Source organism: Talpa occidentalis, unplaced genomic scaffold (assembly GCF_014898055.3).
Source record: "Talpa occidentalis isolate TD23 unplaced genomic scaffold, MPIMG_talOcc4v2.1 talOcc4.7, whole genome shotgun sequence".
Taxonomy (NCBI): domain Eukaryota; kingdom Metazoa; phylum Chordata; class Mammalia; order Eulipotyphla; family Talpidae; genus Talpa; species Talpa occidentalis.
Window position 1 is genome coordinate 83,886,787 of NW_023605083.1, and position 15,268 is coordinate 83,902,054.

At 44.6% G+C, this 15,268-nt stretch overlaps 1 pseudogene; it reads left to right on the forward strand.

Moving 5' to 3' along the window:
* The first annotated feature begins 9,458 nt into the window (after positions 1–9,458).
* LOC119232376 (midkine-like) lies at positions 9,459–9,940 on the forward strand (annotated as a pseudogene).
* Positions 9,941–15,268: the final 5,328 nt, after the last annotated feature.

Genomic DNA, 15,268 nt, shown 5'->3' on the forward strand with positions numbered 1-15,268 from the left:
GTGGCGCAGCGGTTGAGCGCTGGGTTGCGAAGCTGCCCGCGGCCTCTGCGGCACCAGTTCGATCCCCGGTTGCTCCCCAGCCACCAGAGGAGGGTCCCACATGGCGCGCAGACCTCTCCTGCCGCCCGCTGCTCCCCTCAGCAGTGTACTTCGGTCCTTCTGCCTGCTCTGCTCCCCACTCTGCCTCTGGTGAATTCTCTCACCCTCCCGCGCTTCTGACTGTACCCAGTGCATGTATAAACAAAACAAACAAACAAACAAACAAATAAATAAATAAAAAACATGCCTCTATTTAAAAAAAAAAAAAAGTCACTTGCAATTGTAACCTCACAACTCTAGACTGGGAGAAAGAGCAGGAGATAAGAGATGGATGTTCACTCCGGATTGACTCTGTTGAAAGCCCAGAACTATCTATGCTGCAAATACTTTCTCTGCCAGTGCTTTCTTTAGCAAAGATGGTTTTTCCCAAACCTTCCCTCCACCTGGACAATCTAACCTTTCAAGTTGGGTGTGAACTTCCTAAGACTAGAGTCTGTCTTTTATTTATCCTTCCAAGTTACAGAGTCAAGAACAAGATTATTCACAATAGATATTCAATAAATATTACTTGTTTGCATTTCTGAAGAATAGAGACTTTAATCCCAGGCTCTGGAACTTATGTCCTTGAAAAAGGGCTAACACAGGTGCCCAAAAATGCTTGTGCATGTTAAGTGTACAGGTATCTTCACTTTAAGAGTGAGAAGACAGAGATTTTCTTTCTCACTTTTTATTTAATATTTAATTTCTATATGTGTAGAAGAACTGAGATATAAGCCAGATTCACCAGAGACAGAATGGGGAGTGGAGCAGGCAGATCTACTGAAATACACCATTGAGGGGAGCAGCGGCAAGACAGGAGAGGTCTGCTGTGCCACATGGGTAAGCTCCCTGGCTGGGCATCGAAGTCAGGCCACAGTGGCTGGCAATAGCTTGACAGCGCTGAGACCTTACCCCTGCACCATCAGGGAGGCCCTATTTATTTTTTTCTTATATCATTGTAGTACCCATAGTTCTGCCACCACTGTATCACCCATAAACCATCACCATATTCCTTTGTGTTCACCACTCCTGTTTTGCCCCCCCTACCCTGCTCCCAGAGGAGATTTAAAAAATGACTGGGTGCTTAAAAAAAAGAAGTCTAGATACTTTTGCACTGTATTGAAAGTATCATTTGATTTCTGTACTTTAATCCTCATTAAGCAGAATTAGTGCTTCTAAAAATGTAAAAATGTAGACTGTGTTTGCTGTATGAAGCTAAACAGAACTTGAAATTTTTCATTACGGTATGTGACAGATTTGTGTTTGCAAAGTACTATCAGGATAGATCACTCTAACTTAAGAAGCTGAACCATCTTCCATCTTAAGTAGGTAAGCTGACCTCTGTATTTAACCACATTTATAATCAAAAGCAGAGCTATCAGACTGGGCAGTTTTACTCCTTAGTACCCAGGACTATACCCAGCAAGACAGTGAGAACAAGAAACAAGAAGAAACTGCTTCCTTTAGATGAAGCACAAATATTAAATCTTTACCACCTTTTGTGATACCCTTTGTAAACTAGCAGTGAATCAGAAAGTTTCAAATTATCCAGATTAAATAAAATCTAACAAATGTGCTAGAATTTTTTAAAAATTTATTTATGCATACAAGAGCTGGGGTACAAGCCAGAGGTGTGCGTGTGTGGGGAGGGGTGAGAGGACCCACCAGAGACAGAGTAGGGAACAGAACAGGCAGACTGACTGAAATACACTGCTGAGGGGAGCAGCAGGTGAGTCAGGAGGGGTCCGCTGCGACATGTGGGTAGCTCCCTGGCCAACGGGGGGATCAAATTCGTGCTGCAGTGGCTGCTGACAGCTTCATAGGCTGCGTCTTAACCCCTTGCGCCACCAGGGAGGCCCCCCCATGTGCTAGAATTATTTATGTCCAATTTTTAATCTCCAAAGTACTCACTCCACATGAGTCTATGAAAAGCTGCCGGATGACAAAGCGCTGATCTCACATCCAAATGGGGAAACTGAGGGAAGAGAGTGCAACTGTTTAAACAGAAAATCTTGGGCTTTCCCGGTGGCGCAGCGGATGGGCGCTGGGTTGCGAAGCTGCCCACAGCCTCTGCGGCATCGGTTCGATCCCCGGCTGCTCCCCTGCCACCGGAGGAGGGTCCCACATGGCGCGCAGACCTCTCCTGCCGCCCGCTGCTCCCCTCAGCAGTGTACTTGGGTCCTTCTGCCTGCTCTGCTCCCCGCTCTGGCTCTGGTGCATTCTCTCACCCTCCCACGCTTCTGACTGTACCCAGTACTTGTATAAATATATATATAAATAAATAAATGAAATAAACAGAAAATCTTGCAGAAAAGATATCAAAGTTATGTGCAATTTTTAGTTTCACAGTCTCCAGGAAGTCTTTTAATAGTTCCTGCTGAGCTCCCAATAAGTCAGATGATAGCAGGTATTCACCCTGTAAAAGGTAGTTTTGTAATCTTATAGTTTATAGACACAACATGGAAAAAAGAATCTTAAAATTTTAACAAGTTGTTAAATTTTTAAAAAAGATTTATTTATTTACTCATACAAGAACTGGGGTGTAGGCCAGAGGTACAGGGTGTGAAAGGATTCACCAGAGACAGAGTGGGGAGCAGAACAGGTGGATCGACTGAAATACACTGCTGAGGGGAGCAGCGGGCAAGACAGGACAGGTCTGCTGTGCCATGTGGATCAGTGCCCTGGCCAGGGATCAAACTCATGCCACAGTGTCTGGCTATAGCTTGACAGCACTGAGACTTAACCCCTACATCACCAGGGAGGTCCACAGGTTGATAAATTTTTGCCAAATATGTGTTCAGAGAATAGTTAAATAGCCCCACGTCAAGTGCAGGAGGAACAACAGAGGCCGGACTTCTCTGATGCCTCTCTGGACTTAGATTCACTCACCAGGCAATAGGTCCTCTAACCCGATACAGAAGCTTGACTTTCAAGTTTGAAGAACACCAGATACTTAGGAGACAAGGTCATTTAGAATGTGCATGCCATTCTAGGTACACAACTACAAGGTGTTATTCTGAAACAAGTCTAGATGAGAGTGCTGAGTTTGTTTCCTGACCCTGGTTGCTTAATCACATGCTTTGCTGATGTACTGGTTCACAGACTTATTTATTTGCTTGTTTATTTATTTATTTATTTGGCTCTACAGTGCCTCAAAGTTTACTGCTGGGTTTAAACATTAAGACATTTATAAACTTATATTCTTGCTATATAATGAGAAGACTGATTTACATTAGAGTGTAGTAAAAACTGTAGAGAAGACTTATATGAAACATGGAGCAGGCACTTAAAAGTTATGAATGCAAATAATGAAAGGCCTCCCTGGTGACCTAGGAGTTCAGTCTCCAGTGCTATCACCGCTGTGGACTGAGTTTGATCACCAGAGAGAGTGGGGAGCAGAACAGTCAGATCTACTGAAATACACTGCTAAGGGGAGCAGCAGGCAAGACAGGAGAGGTCTGCTGCACCTGCTGTGGGTCAGCTACCTGGCAGGGGATTGAACTCGTGCTGCAGTGGCTGTGGATTGCCTTATAGTGCTGTGTCTTTTTTTTTTTTTTTTTAAAGATTTATTTATTTATTTGTTTATACAAACACTGGATACAGTCAGAAGCGCGGGAGGGTGAGAGAATTCACCAGTGCCAGAGCGAGGAGCAGAGCAGGCAGAAGGACCGAAGTACACTGCTGAGGGGAGCAGCGGGCCGCAGGAGAGGTCTGCACGCCATGTGGGACCCTCCTCCGGTGGCCGGGGAGCAGCCGGGGATGTGGGACCCTCCTCCGGTGGCCGGGGAGCAGCCGGGGATCGAACCGGCGCTGCAGAGGCTGCGGGCAGCTTCGCAACCCAGCGCTCAACCGCTGCGCCACCGGGGAGGCCCTAGTGCTGTGTCTTAACCCCTTGTGCCACCAGGGAGGCCCAGCAAAAATATTTGAAAGTCACTGCATGATACCATAGTTGCCTCTCAACTCAATACTTAACGATCAACTATCATATCCCTCTCCTTACACTATGATATACAACAAAATGTGTAAGTCTGAGTAGTTTTGTTTAAAGTGTGAATGTAGGGCCTTCCTGGTGGCGCAAGGGGTTAAGATGCAACCTATGAAGCTATCCGCAGCCACTGCAGCACAAGTTCGATCCTGGGCGGCGGTGAGGGAACAAACAACCCACATGGCGCAGCAGATCTCTCCTGCCTCACCTGCTGCTCCCCTCAGCAGTCTATTTCAGTCAATCTGCCTGTTCTGCTCCCCACTCTGTCTCTGGTGAATCCTCTCACCCACCACACCACTGGCCTGTACCCCAGTTCTTGTATGCATAAATTTAAAAAAAATCTTTTAAAAAAGTGAGAATGTAATTATTGGCTTTTCTATGGATTTGGGGAATTACCTGTCCCAGATCAGCACTTTGCACAATACTCTATTATACTTTGTGAGCCTAACACTTTGGAATCCATCAGCATTTAGTGAAACTCTTTTCAAGGTGAACTATAAGCCAGCAACTATAATCAAGGTAAAAATGCATTTGCAGGGCCTCCCTACTGGTACAGGGGTTAAAGTCTTAGCACTGTCAACCTAGCGCCAGCCACGGCAGCATGAATTTGATCCAGGCCAGGGAGCTAACCCACATGACACAGCAGACCTCTCCTGTCTTGCCCGCGGCTCCCCTCAGCAGTATATTCCAGTAGACCTGCCTATTCTGCTCCCCACTCTGTCTCTGGTGAATCCTCTCAACCCCCGTACCTTTGGTCTACACCCCAGGTCTTGTATGCATAAGTTTAAAAAAATTAAAAGAAAGAGTGCATTGGGAAAAGAGTGCATGGGGAAAAAGCCTTGAATTCAAGTGGTCAAACTTTTTCAGAGAAAACTATCATTCACATTAAGGGACTACTGAGATAATAGAGAATAATCAATATAAACAAAAGAGGGAACAAAGTTGTCTCTCATTCTCAAGCAATCTCAGCACAGAAAACCCTTTCCCTCCTACCCTCATGGTCTTCCTCGAACATGAACCTGACTGTGAACCTACTTTTCTTTTTCTTTTTTTTTTAAAAGATTTATTTATTTATTTATTTATTCAAGCACTGGGTACAGTCAGAGGTGCGGGAGGGTGAGAGAATTCACCAGAGCCAGAGCAGGGAGCAGAGCAGGCAGAAGGACCGAAGTACACTGCTGAGGGGAGCAGCGGGCGGCAGGAGAGGTCTGCGCGCCATGTGGGACCCTCCTCCGGTGGCCGGGGAGCAGCCGGGGATCGAACCAGCGCTGCAGAGGCTGCGGGCAGCTTCGCAACCCAGCGCTCAACCGCTGCGCCACCGGGGAGACCCGTGAACCTACTTTTCAATGCACAACTTTTCTAAGTCAGTTTCCATTTGGATAGTTGTACCATGAAAGTCTTTTGGAAGCTGATCACCACAGAGCACAGCTGACAGGAAGCATCTCCCTGATTTCTAAGGTGTCTTAAATTGATGGAAGAAGAAGGGGGGCAGGAGGAAGGAGAAAGAGAATCACACCTTTCCTTGGCCACACATGACTATATCCACCACCATATAACCACTTGGTCTATTATCTTCTTAGAACTAGTTCTCTGTACTCAATGCCTTGTGCCTTACAGTTCTAGCAGAGTTTAGGAAGGTGAGTAAATTCAGTGTAGGGAGGGACTGAGATTTTTTACTTATAGTTTTTTTTTTTTTTAAAGATTTATATATTTATTTATACAAGCACTGGGTACAGTCAGAAGCGCAGGAGGGTGAGAAAATTCACCAGAGCCAGAGCGGGGGAAGAGCAGGCAGACTGACCGAAGTACACTGCTGAGGGGAGCAGCGGGTGGCAGGAGAGGTCTGCGCGCCATGTGGGACCCTCGCCCGGCAGCCGGGGATCAAACCGGCGCTGCAGAGGCTGCGGGCAGCCTCGCAACTCAGCGCTCAACCAATGTGCCACCGGGGAGGCCCCTTACTTATAGTTAACATACAACTCTTTCACTGCATCTTCTTATCTGCTGCCATGCAGGGTTAATTATATAATAAGCAGATTTTAAGGTATTAGGGTAAGATATGATTATTAACAGACTGTTTAATTAGGCCCCTTTTTCTTTTCTTCCTTCAGACTGAGCCAAAGGACCATAAAGAATCCTGGTATATAAAATACATTCTGGTAAGGACTTCTATAGACTTAGTGCAAATCAAAGATCTTACTTTCCCACGTCACCGAAACAACATGAAATTTTATTTACATTCCATATGTCTAAGGAATTACTGGGTTTGAAGCTAATGGGTCTCTGAAAGCAGCTGAGGTTGCTAAGCCTCAAGAGAACCCAGGAACTGAAAACCTATCAAGAAAAAGAAGCGCCCCCCCCCCCCAACCACTACAGCTAGCTAGAAATTCAGAAAACTGGTTCAAACCACAGGAGCGAACAGATAGACTGTCCCTGTTTCAGGAAGCTCCTCAAAACAAAAATAAAGTAGTCCTTCACATCCCTTAAGGATTCAGAGTACCACAGCTCACCATCAGCCAAATTCTTTTGCTCCCTTCAGTGGCCCTGAGAAATTCCAGAATCATTCAGCACTGTTTTAATCAATGTCTGATTGGTCAAATATGCATCTGATACCACATACTAAGTTCCACCCAAACAAAGCAATTTAACTCTGGATTACTTTAGCATTAAATAGATGGCGGGGGGAAGGTGAATTATACAAACACATGTTTAACCTTATAGATGTCCAAAAGGTTTGCCTTCCTTATCTCAAAGATACAGCAAAGGCAACAAACCTTCGCAATTCTTTTATTCCCGGAACATGCTTCCTTTGCTTGGTCTACCCATTCTCTATCCCCTCTAATTTCTCTTCTGCAAACCCCTTTCTCTGGGACCTCAAGTTGTCCTTACCAACTTTTAGCAAGTTCCCTGTTAAATCACTTTGAATAGTAATAGACAGTACCCACACAGGCTCAGGATGGCATCAAAAAGGAACAAGTAGGGATGTGGTGGTGTGTGCGTTCGAGCCAGAGTGGTGTGAAAAGGGCACATCCCCAAAGAGGTGACAGTGAAGACTTTCCATCCACAAGCAAGCAAAGAGTCTCAGTAGAGCCTACTCAGATCTTGGTTTCTAAATACTAAATTCTCCACTTATAGGAGTCAAGGGACACAGAAGCATAGGATGCTCAATTAGTGAAGGAAAGCCGAGAAAGGTAAGTTTACATAGCAGAAATGAGAGCACAAACAGGCACAGTGAGTGAAGGACGCATGTACCATGAAGAGAAGAAGTGCTATGTTTTTGTTTTCTACCACTGTTCATAAGATGTGAATTTGAGTAGTATCAGTCAATTCTTTGACATAAAAGGACAGCAAGTCATTTGGGAATCTTTAAAAATATATATATATATATATTTATTTATTTGTTTGTTTGTTTATTTTTAAAGATTTATTTATTCATGCATACAAGAACCGGGGTACAGGCCAGACGCGCGGGAAGGTGAGAGGATTCACCGGAGACAGAGCGGGGAACAGAACAGGCAGACTGACTGAAAACACTGCTGAGGGGAGCAGCGGGTGAGACAGGAGAGGTCTGTCGCACCATGTGGGATTCTTTGCAGGCTGGCCAGAATCGAACCCACGCTGCAGAGGCTGCAGACAGCTTCATAGCACTGCACTCAATCGCTGCGCCACTAGGGGAGGCCCATAAATATTTATTTATGCATACAAGAACTGGGGGACAGGCCAGAGGTATGGGGGTTAAGACAATTCACCAGAGACAGAGTGGGGAACAGAACAGGCAGGCTGATTGAAATACACTGCTGAGGGGAGCAGTAGGCAAGTCAGGAGAGGTCTGCTGTACCATGTGGGTCACCTCCCTGGGCAGGGATTGAACTCATGCCGCAGTAGCTGGGGATTGCTTCATAGTGCAGCCGCTTAACCACTTGCGCCATCAAGGAGGTCCCCATTTGGGAATCTTTAAGATTAAACTTGCAGCATACAGACCTCTCCTGCCGCCCGCTGCTCCCCTCAGCAGTGTACTTCATCAGTCTGCCTGTTCTGCTCTCCACTCTGGCTCTGGTGCATTGTCTCACCCTCCCGTGCTTCTGACTGTACCCAGTGCTTGTATAAATAAATAAATAAATCTTTAAAAATAAAAAAAAAAAGATTAAACTTGCAGTTAAATAATTTTTCTTGATTTACTGGCAAAATATGGGATAATTTGAACATTAAGACAATAGTGTTATAGCCTATAGAATAAAAAAATAGATTGCTTCTCGACCTTTTGGCTAAGATCAAGTGTAGAATAAAAAAATAGGAAATGAGTCTATATTAATGTAAATGAACTAATAAATTTAAAGATAGAAGAGGAACAGGATGTCTGCACAGTTCCCCCCAAAGTATATCCCCCCAAAACATTTAATAATTACAAAGGGGCAGGGCCTCCCTGGGCCTGACGCAAGGGGTTCAGACGCAAACTATGAAGCTATCAGCAGTCACTGCAGCACGAGTTCTATCCCTGTCCAGGGAGATCCCCACATGGCACAGCAGACCTCTCCTGTCTCGCCGGCTGCTCCCCTCAGCAGTGTATTTCAGTCAGTCTGCCTGTTCTGTTCCCCACTCTGTCTCTGGTGAATCCTCTCACCACCCCCCCACACCCCTGGCCTGTACCCCAGTTCTTTTATGCATAAATAAATCTTTTTTTTTTTTTTTTTTTTAATAGAGGCAGGTTTTGTTTGTTTATTTATTTATTTATTTGTTTGTTTGTTTTGTTTATACATGCACTGGGTACAGTCAGAAGCACGGGAGGGTGAGAGAATTCACCAGAGCCAGAGCGGGGAGCAGAGCAGGCAGAAGGACCGAAGTACACTGCTGAGGGGAGCAGCGGGCGGCAGGAGAGGTCTGCGCGCCATGTGGGACCCTCCTCTGGTGGCCGGGGAGCAGCCGGGGATCGAACCTGCGCTTAAGAGGCTGCGGGCAGCTTCGCAACCCAGCGCTCAACTGCTGCGCCACCGGGGAGGCCCTAAATAAATCTTTTTTAAAAAGGGGGGGCAAAGAGTAACTTTACTCTGGAGATGTCTTGCAAGAAGCACTTAATCAGGGGCTTCCTGGTAGCGCAAGGGTTAAGTCTCAGCGCTATCAAGCTATAGACAGCCACTGCAGCATGAGTTTGATCCCCAATTCCCAGCCAGGGGGGAGAAAAAGTGGGGAACAGAATAGGCAGATCTACTGAAATACACTGCTGAGGGGAGCAGTGGGCAAGACAGGGGAGGTCTGCTGCTCCATATGTGGGTTAGCTCCCGGGCTGGGGATTGAACTCAGGCCACCACAGTGGTAGTGCTGAGACTTAACCCCTTATGCCACCAGGGAGTCCCCTAAAAAATTATTTTAAAAACAAGACAGCAGGGGCCCAGTGCGGGAGGGAGCGGAGCACCGAGGGCAGCGAGCGAGATGCAGCACCAAGGTGTCCTCCTCCTCGATCTCGCCCTGCTGGCGCTCACCTCTGCTGTGGCCAAAAAGAAAGACAAAGTGAAGAAGGGCGGCCTGGGGGGCCGAGTGTGCAGAGTGGACCTGGGGACCCTGCAAACCCAGCAGCAAGGACCATGGCGTGGGTTTTGGCGAGGGTACCTGCGGGGCCCAGACTCAGTGCATCCGGTGCAGAGTGCCCTGCAACTGTTAGAAGGAGTTTGGAGGCGACTGCAAGTACAAGTTTGAGAGCTGGGGAGTGTGTGATGGGGGCACTGGCACCAAAGCACACCAAGGCACCCTGAAGAAGGTGCAATACAATGCCCAGTGCCAGGAGACCATCCGTGTGTCCAAGCCCTGCACCCCCAAAACCAAAGCCAAGGCCAAAGCCAAGAAAGGGAAGGGGAAGGACTAGCTCCAGCTGGACGCCTGGAGCCCAGGCCCACCCACCCTTGGCCCAGGGAAAGCCCACCAGTGCCTTTTGTCTGCTCAGGTAGCTTTATCAATCATGCCCTGCTGCTTCCCTCTCACTTCCTGCCCCAGTGCCCAGAGTAGGGAGGGACAAGGGATTCTGGGAAGCTTGGGCCTCCCCACAAAGGGATTTGATTCCCCCACCCCCTTTTGCTCTTCCCCACAATGATGCCATTACTAAGAAACAAATAAACCGAACTGTGTTTCTTTTTTCCCAATAAAAGCTTTTCTTTTAATATAAAAAAACAACAAGAAGACAGCAATGTTGAAGTATGGAACAGGTGGGAGGCTGGAGATCACAAAGAGGAGTTGGAGAAAATGGTCTGTAGTAACCATTCTTGTTTTATTTTCTTTTAAGATACTAAAACTCAGGGTTAATTACTTTTTATAATTTTTTTTGTTATATCCAAAAGAGCTTTTACATAAAAAAGGAAAGGACACTTTCCTTGACACTTGCACAGACACAAGTGGGCAGGAAGAGCTGCCCATTTTTGGCAACTATAATAGCAAAGTTTAAATGTTTATTTCTTACTCAGCAAAAATGTACTTCTATATCACTGGTCTGTTACAATTTTGTTATACAAGACAGCTGTTGGTCATTCATTTTATCTTAAAGCAGATGACTTAACTCTGAATTGGTGAATGCTGACATGGGGATTCTTGCCATCTGGAATAGCTGCCTATATCTTTCTGCCTCATCACCCTCACAATTTCTTTTTAAAATTTATCTGAGGGGCCTCCCTGGAGGCTCAAGGGATTATGTCACAGCACTATGAAGCTATTTATCTGCAGTCACTGCAGCACGAGTTCAATCCCCAGCCAGGGAGCTATCCATAAGGTGCAGCAGACCTCTCCTGTCTCGCCTCCTGCTCCCCTCAGCAGTGTACTTCAGTCTATCTGCCTGTTCTGTTGCCCACTCTGTCTCTGGTGAATCCTCTCACCTTCTGTACTTCAGGCCTGTACCCCAGTTCTTGCATGCATAAATAAATCTTTAAAAAAAATTATCTGAGTAACATTTTCTCCCCTGTCTATACTTCAAATTCCCTCCAACCTGCACCCTGTTCTGGCAATGCTTCCATTGTGAGGCATTCATACAAAACTCTTACCCTAAAGATGGAGAATTTCACCTTTGGAAAGGATCTAAAAAAAATGGCGATGGTGAAGGAGCATCATTAATGACCCTCCTTTTTTCAGGACTGGCATTCACTAATGTCTCTTTACCTGTTATATTCACATTTCAAAAAGAGCTTTTAAAAGGCGCTTTCCTCTAAACAAATATCCTGAACCTCAGCACAACTCCCTGAATGGTGTAAGCTAAAGCCTTGTTAAATCTTTTGGCTTATAACAGTTTTAACACTCTTTCCTTTCACTATACAAAAAGTTTCAAATGACATAGTAAGCTTTACCTCCAAACTTTCTGACAAGCACCACTTTAACTAGGCTTCTCCACTTTCACACCAACAGCAGCTGGTGGGCAGGGTCTTGGTTATTCTGCAGCAGAGAGGTTTTCAGTGACAATCAATGAAGAACTTTGAAGTAGCACAAAGATGATGTTTATCATTCACTCTTTCCTATCGGGTGTGATCAGGGAAGTTCTCAAAAGAGAAATGAATGTTGGAGAAGGACTGGCCCTAATCCAAGCAGTTATGCCCTTTGTTCCCATACTTGAGACAAACACTAATAAAAACAGGCTCTTTAAGAAGCAACAAGTCGGGCCTCCTTGGTGGCACAGGCGGTTTAGCGCGCACTGTGAAGCTGTCCGTAGCCTCTGTAGAGTGGGTTTGATCCTTGCCGGCCTGCAAGAATCCCACATGGTGCAACAGACCTCTTCTGTCTCGCCTGCTGCTCCCCTTAGCAGTGTATTTCATCAGTCTGCCTTTTCTGTTCCCTGCTCTGTCTCTGGTGAATCCTCTCACCCTCCTGCACATCTGGCCTGTACCCGGGTTCTTGTATAAATAAATAAATCTGGCCTCCTTGGTGGCGCAAGCAGTTAAGACACAACCTATGAGGCTGTCCTGCAGCCACTGAAGCAGTTCGATCCCCTGCCAGGGAGCCGCCACATGGCGCAGCTGACCTCTTCTGACTCACCTACTACTCCCCTCAGCAGAGTATTTCAACCAGCCTGTTCTGTTCCCCACTCTGTCTCTGATGAATCCTCTTACCCCCAACACCTCTGGCCTGTACCCAGTTCCTGTACGCATAAATAAATAAATCTTTAAAATAAATAAATAAATAAATCTTTAAAAAAAAAAAAAAAGGCAGCAGCAGCAGCAGCAGCAGCAGCAGCAGCAGCAGCAGCAGCAGCAGCAAGTCACCTGAAGATCTGTTAATAGCTCCAGCTGGAATCAACCTCAGGCTTTTGCATGTAAAGGAATAAGATTTTGGTTACGGCTCCATTTATTTTTCAGGGTAACCATGAAACAGTATCACTGGAGGGAGAATTTGAAGAGAAAAAGCTAAGGAACTGAGTCATCTCAGAGAAAGACAAGCAGTTTCCCTATCCCTCTTTCTCCATCTAGCAAAGACTGTTTACAAAGGTATTACTGCAAATTTTCTATCTAGATAATAGTTCTAAAAAACAAAAATTTAAAAAAACTTATTAACATACTTAAACATCCCGGGGAGCTAAAGAAGTGTCTGTAGTATCCTACAGACTTAGAAAGTGCTCCAAAAATAATTTCTTTTGCAATTTGGGTGAAATATAAAATGCAAGGAAGAGACTAAACTCCTCCCTACCAATTACTATAATCTTACAATAAGCACAAACCACTATAAATGACATTTAGTTCCACTTTAGTCTATTCTCCTATGATGAGCAGCAGTGAACACAAGGGTATGATCTCAGAATATAAAAAGCCATTAAGACTGTTCCTAATAAGATTTTTTAAAAATATGATCCTCTTCAATTCTTCAGAAGAAGGACAATGTTTTAATTGTGAGATGGATTTTTACAATGCTTTGACCTCCTGTCTAAAAAGAGCTCTGGAAAAAGAAATAACTGAAGTGAAGGGAGGGAGTGAAATGCATCATTCTGGTTATTAAAATCCATCAAGTTCATACCTCAAGCCTTGGGATAACTGCAGCCAAAAAACTGACTTGCAAGTAATTATCACCACTATCTGCAATAAAAGCTAATTGGACATAATTGAACTAACACCCTAATCGGAGGGAAGCTGCAACTGGCGAAAAGCCCACCCCTTCTGCTCCTTCAATCTGCAAATGAAACTGCTAATGATAATTTGTGGACAAACAAGAAATTGCTCTCATGGTTTCCCCCACTGCAAATCATTCAGCAATTTCAGCAAATGCCCAACATGTTGGGCGAGCAGAAAAATCATTAACTAGTACTTTGATAAAGATGAATTTTAACAATAACTAAGCACATTAAGGCTGAGGGTTGCTGAGAAATGTTAAATTTTCCCTGGACACCCTAAGTAAGAAACTGTGGCCTGAACCCCACACCCTAGTTCTTTGCAATATATCCACCCTGCGCCACTAGCATATAATAGTAAGACAAGACATTACGCAACTATGGGAGCTACTACTATACTTAGAATTTATTTTTGTAAGAGAATCCTGAGGAATGTCATTTTTGGAAAGTCAATGGCACTGTTGATCTGCTTCAACAGCAAAGATTAAATTATGTCTGAATGGACTTTGGAGTTGACAGATTCTTGCTGTCTTCAATGCTAGACAATATGCGTGCTCTTTCCCCTGGACTTTTATAACAAACTCTCTGCATTTAAACTGCACTGTGTCTACAGTCCTAAGTCTTAAGAAGCCATTCTGTTTTAGAAAAGGGGAAAGTTGTGGTCTTCATTCAACAGTGGCCTATAAAGCAGCCAAGAGACAGGGATCTTGGTGAGGTGACAGGAGGTAAAAAGGAAAGGCAGGTACAAAGTGCTACCTTTGCTTACTTTTTTCTTAGGTGATTTGGGCTCTGTTCTGACAAGGAAATGGCCACAAATTAATGCAAACAAAACTATTCCTAAAGAAGTAGGTGGACCAGGGCCTCCCCGGTGGCACAGCAGACCTCTCCTGTCGCACCCGCTACTCCCCTCAGCAGTGTTTTTCAGTCCTTCTGCCTGTTCTGCTCCCCACTCTGTCTCTGGTGAATCCTCTCATCCTCCTGTGCCTCTGGCCTGTACCCCAGCTCTTGTATAAAAATAAATAAATCTTTAAAAAAGAAAAAAAAAAGAAGTAGGTGGACCATCTGTCCATTTGGTACACTTTTCAGTAAAAGGTATTCTGGAAGGTTGCAGTTCTGCAGTTCACTTTTTCTTTCTTTTCTTTTTTTTTTAAAAACATTTATTTATTTATGCCAGAGGTACGGTGTGTGTGTGTGTGTGTGTGTGTGTGTGTGAGGATATACCAGAGAGAGTGGGGAGCAGAACAGGCAGACAGATCTACTGAAATACACTGCTGAGGGGAACAGCAGGTCAACACGCAAGAGGTCTGCTGTGCCATGTGGGTTGCTCCCTGACCTGCCAGGATGGAACTCAAGCTGCAGTGGCTGGCTATAGCTTGATAGCGCTGTCTTTTATCCCTGTGCCACCAGACAGGCCCCTGAAGTTCACTTTCTCGAATTATTAAAATAATACTTTCTAATGTGAAATGTGGAAAAGTCTACAAATATCACAGCTGGGATATAAAAAATAGAGGGATCTAGAAACTATACTATGAATACTAAAGGGAAATGAGTTTAACCTGAGATATCATTTATTCCTTCACTGGAAACTCATGATGTTATCAGGTACTATGACATTGTAGTGGGAAAGCAAATATGACAAATTCTTGGTGAGAATATGAATAAAATTGTTTGAAAGCCCAAATAAACAAATACTTCCAGGGAATAGTGAGGAAGAATGAAGAATAGCAATACGGGTCAATAAGGTCAAGTAAATATTTATTAGATTGAGAAGATTGGGCACAGAAAGTAGCATAATGAAAGGCATGCAGTGGCAAAACTAAATGGCGTGTTTGGAGAACCATAAGTGGTCTGGTATGGAGGGTAGCGAATGATGTATGTGCTAAATCTAGAGATGAACCTAATGTGCCAAATTATAAAAAGTCTATGTTTCATTAATAGAGAGATACAATAGGAGATTAACAATTAAGCTGGGTTGGAGAGTCACAGGTCAATGTTTTTACCATCAAATCAGCATAAAAGTAGACCCAACATCTTTCAGAACAATTGTGATGATTATATGAGATTATATTTATGAAGTGCTCAGTACAGTGCATGTCCTCAATTATGACACAGTTGTTAACTATTAGCTAATGTCAGACTTTATC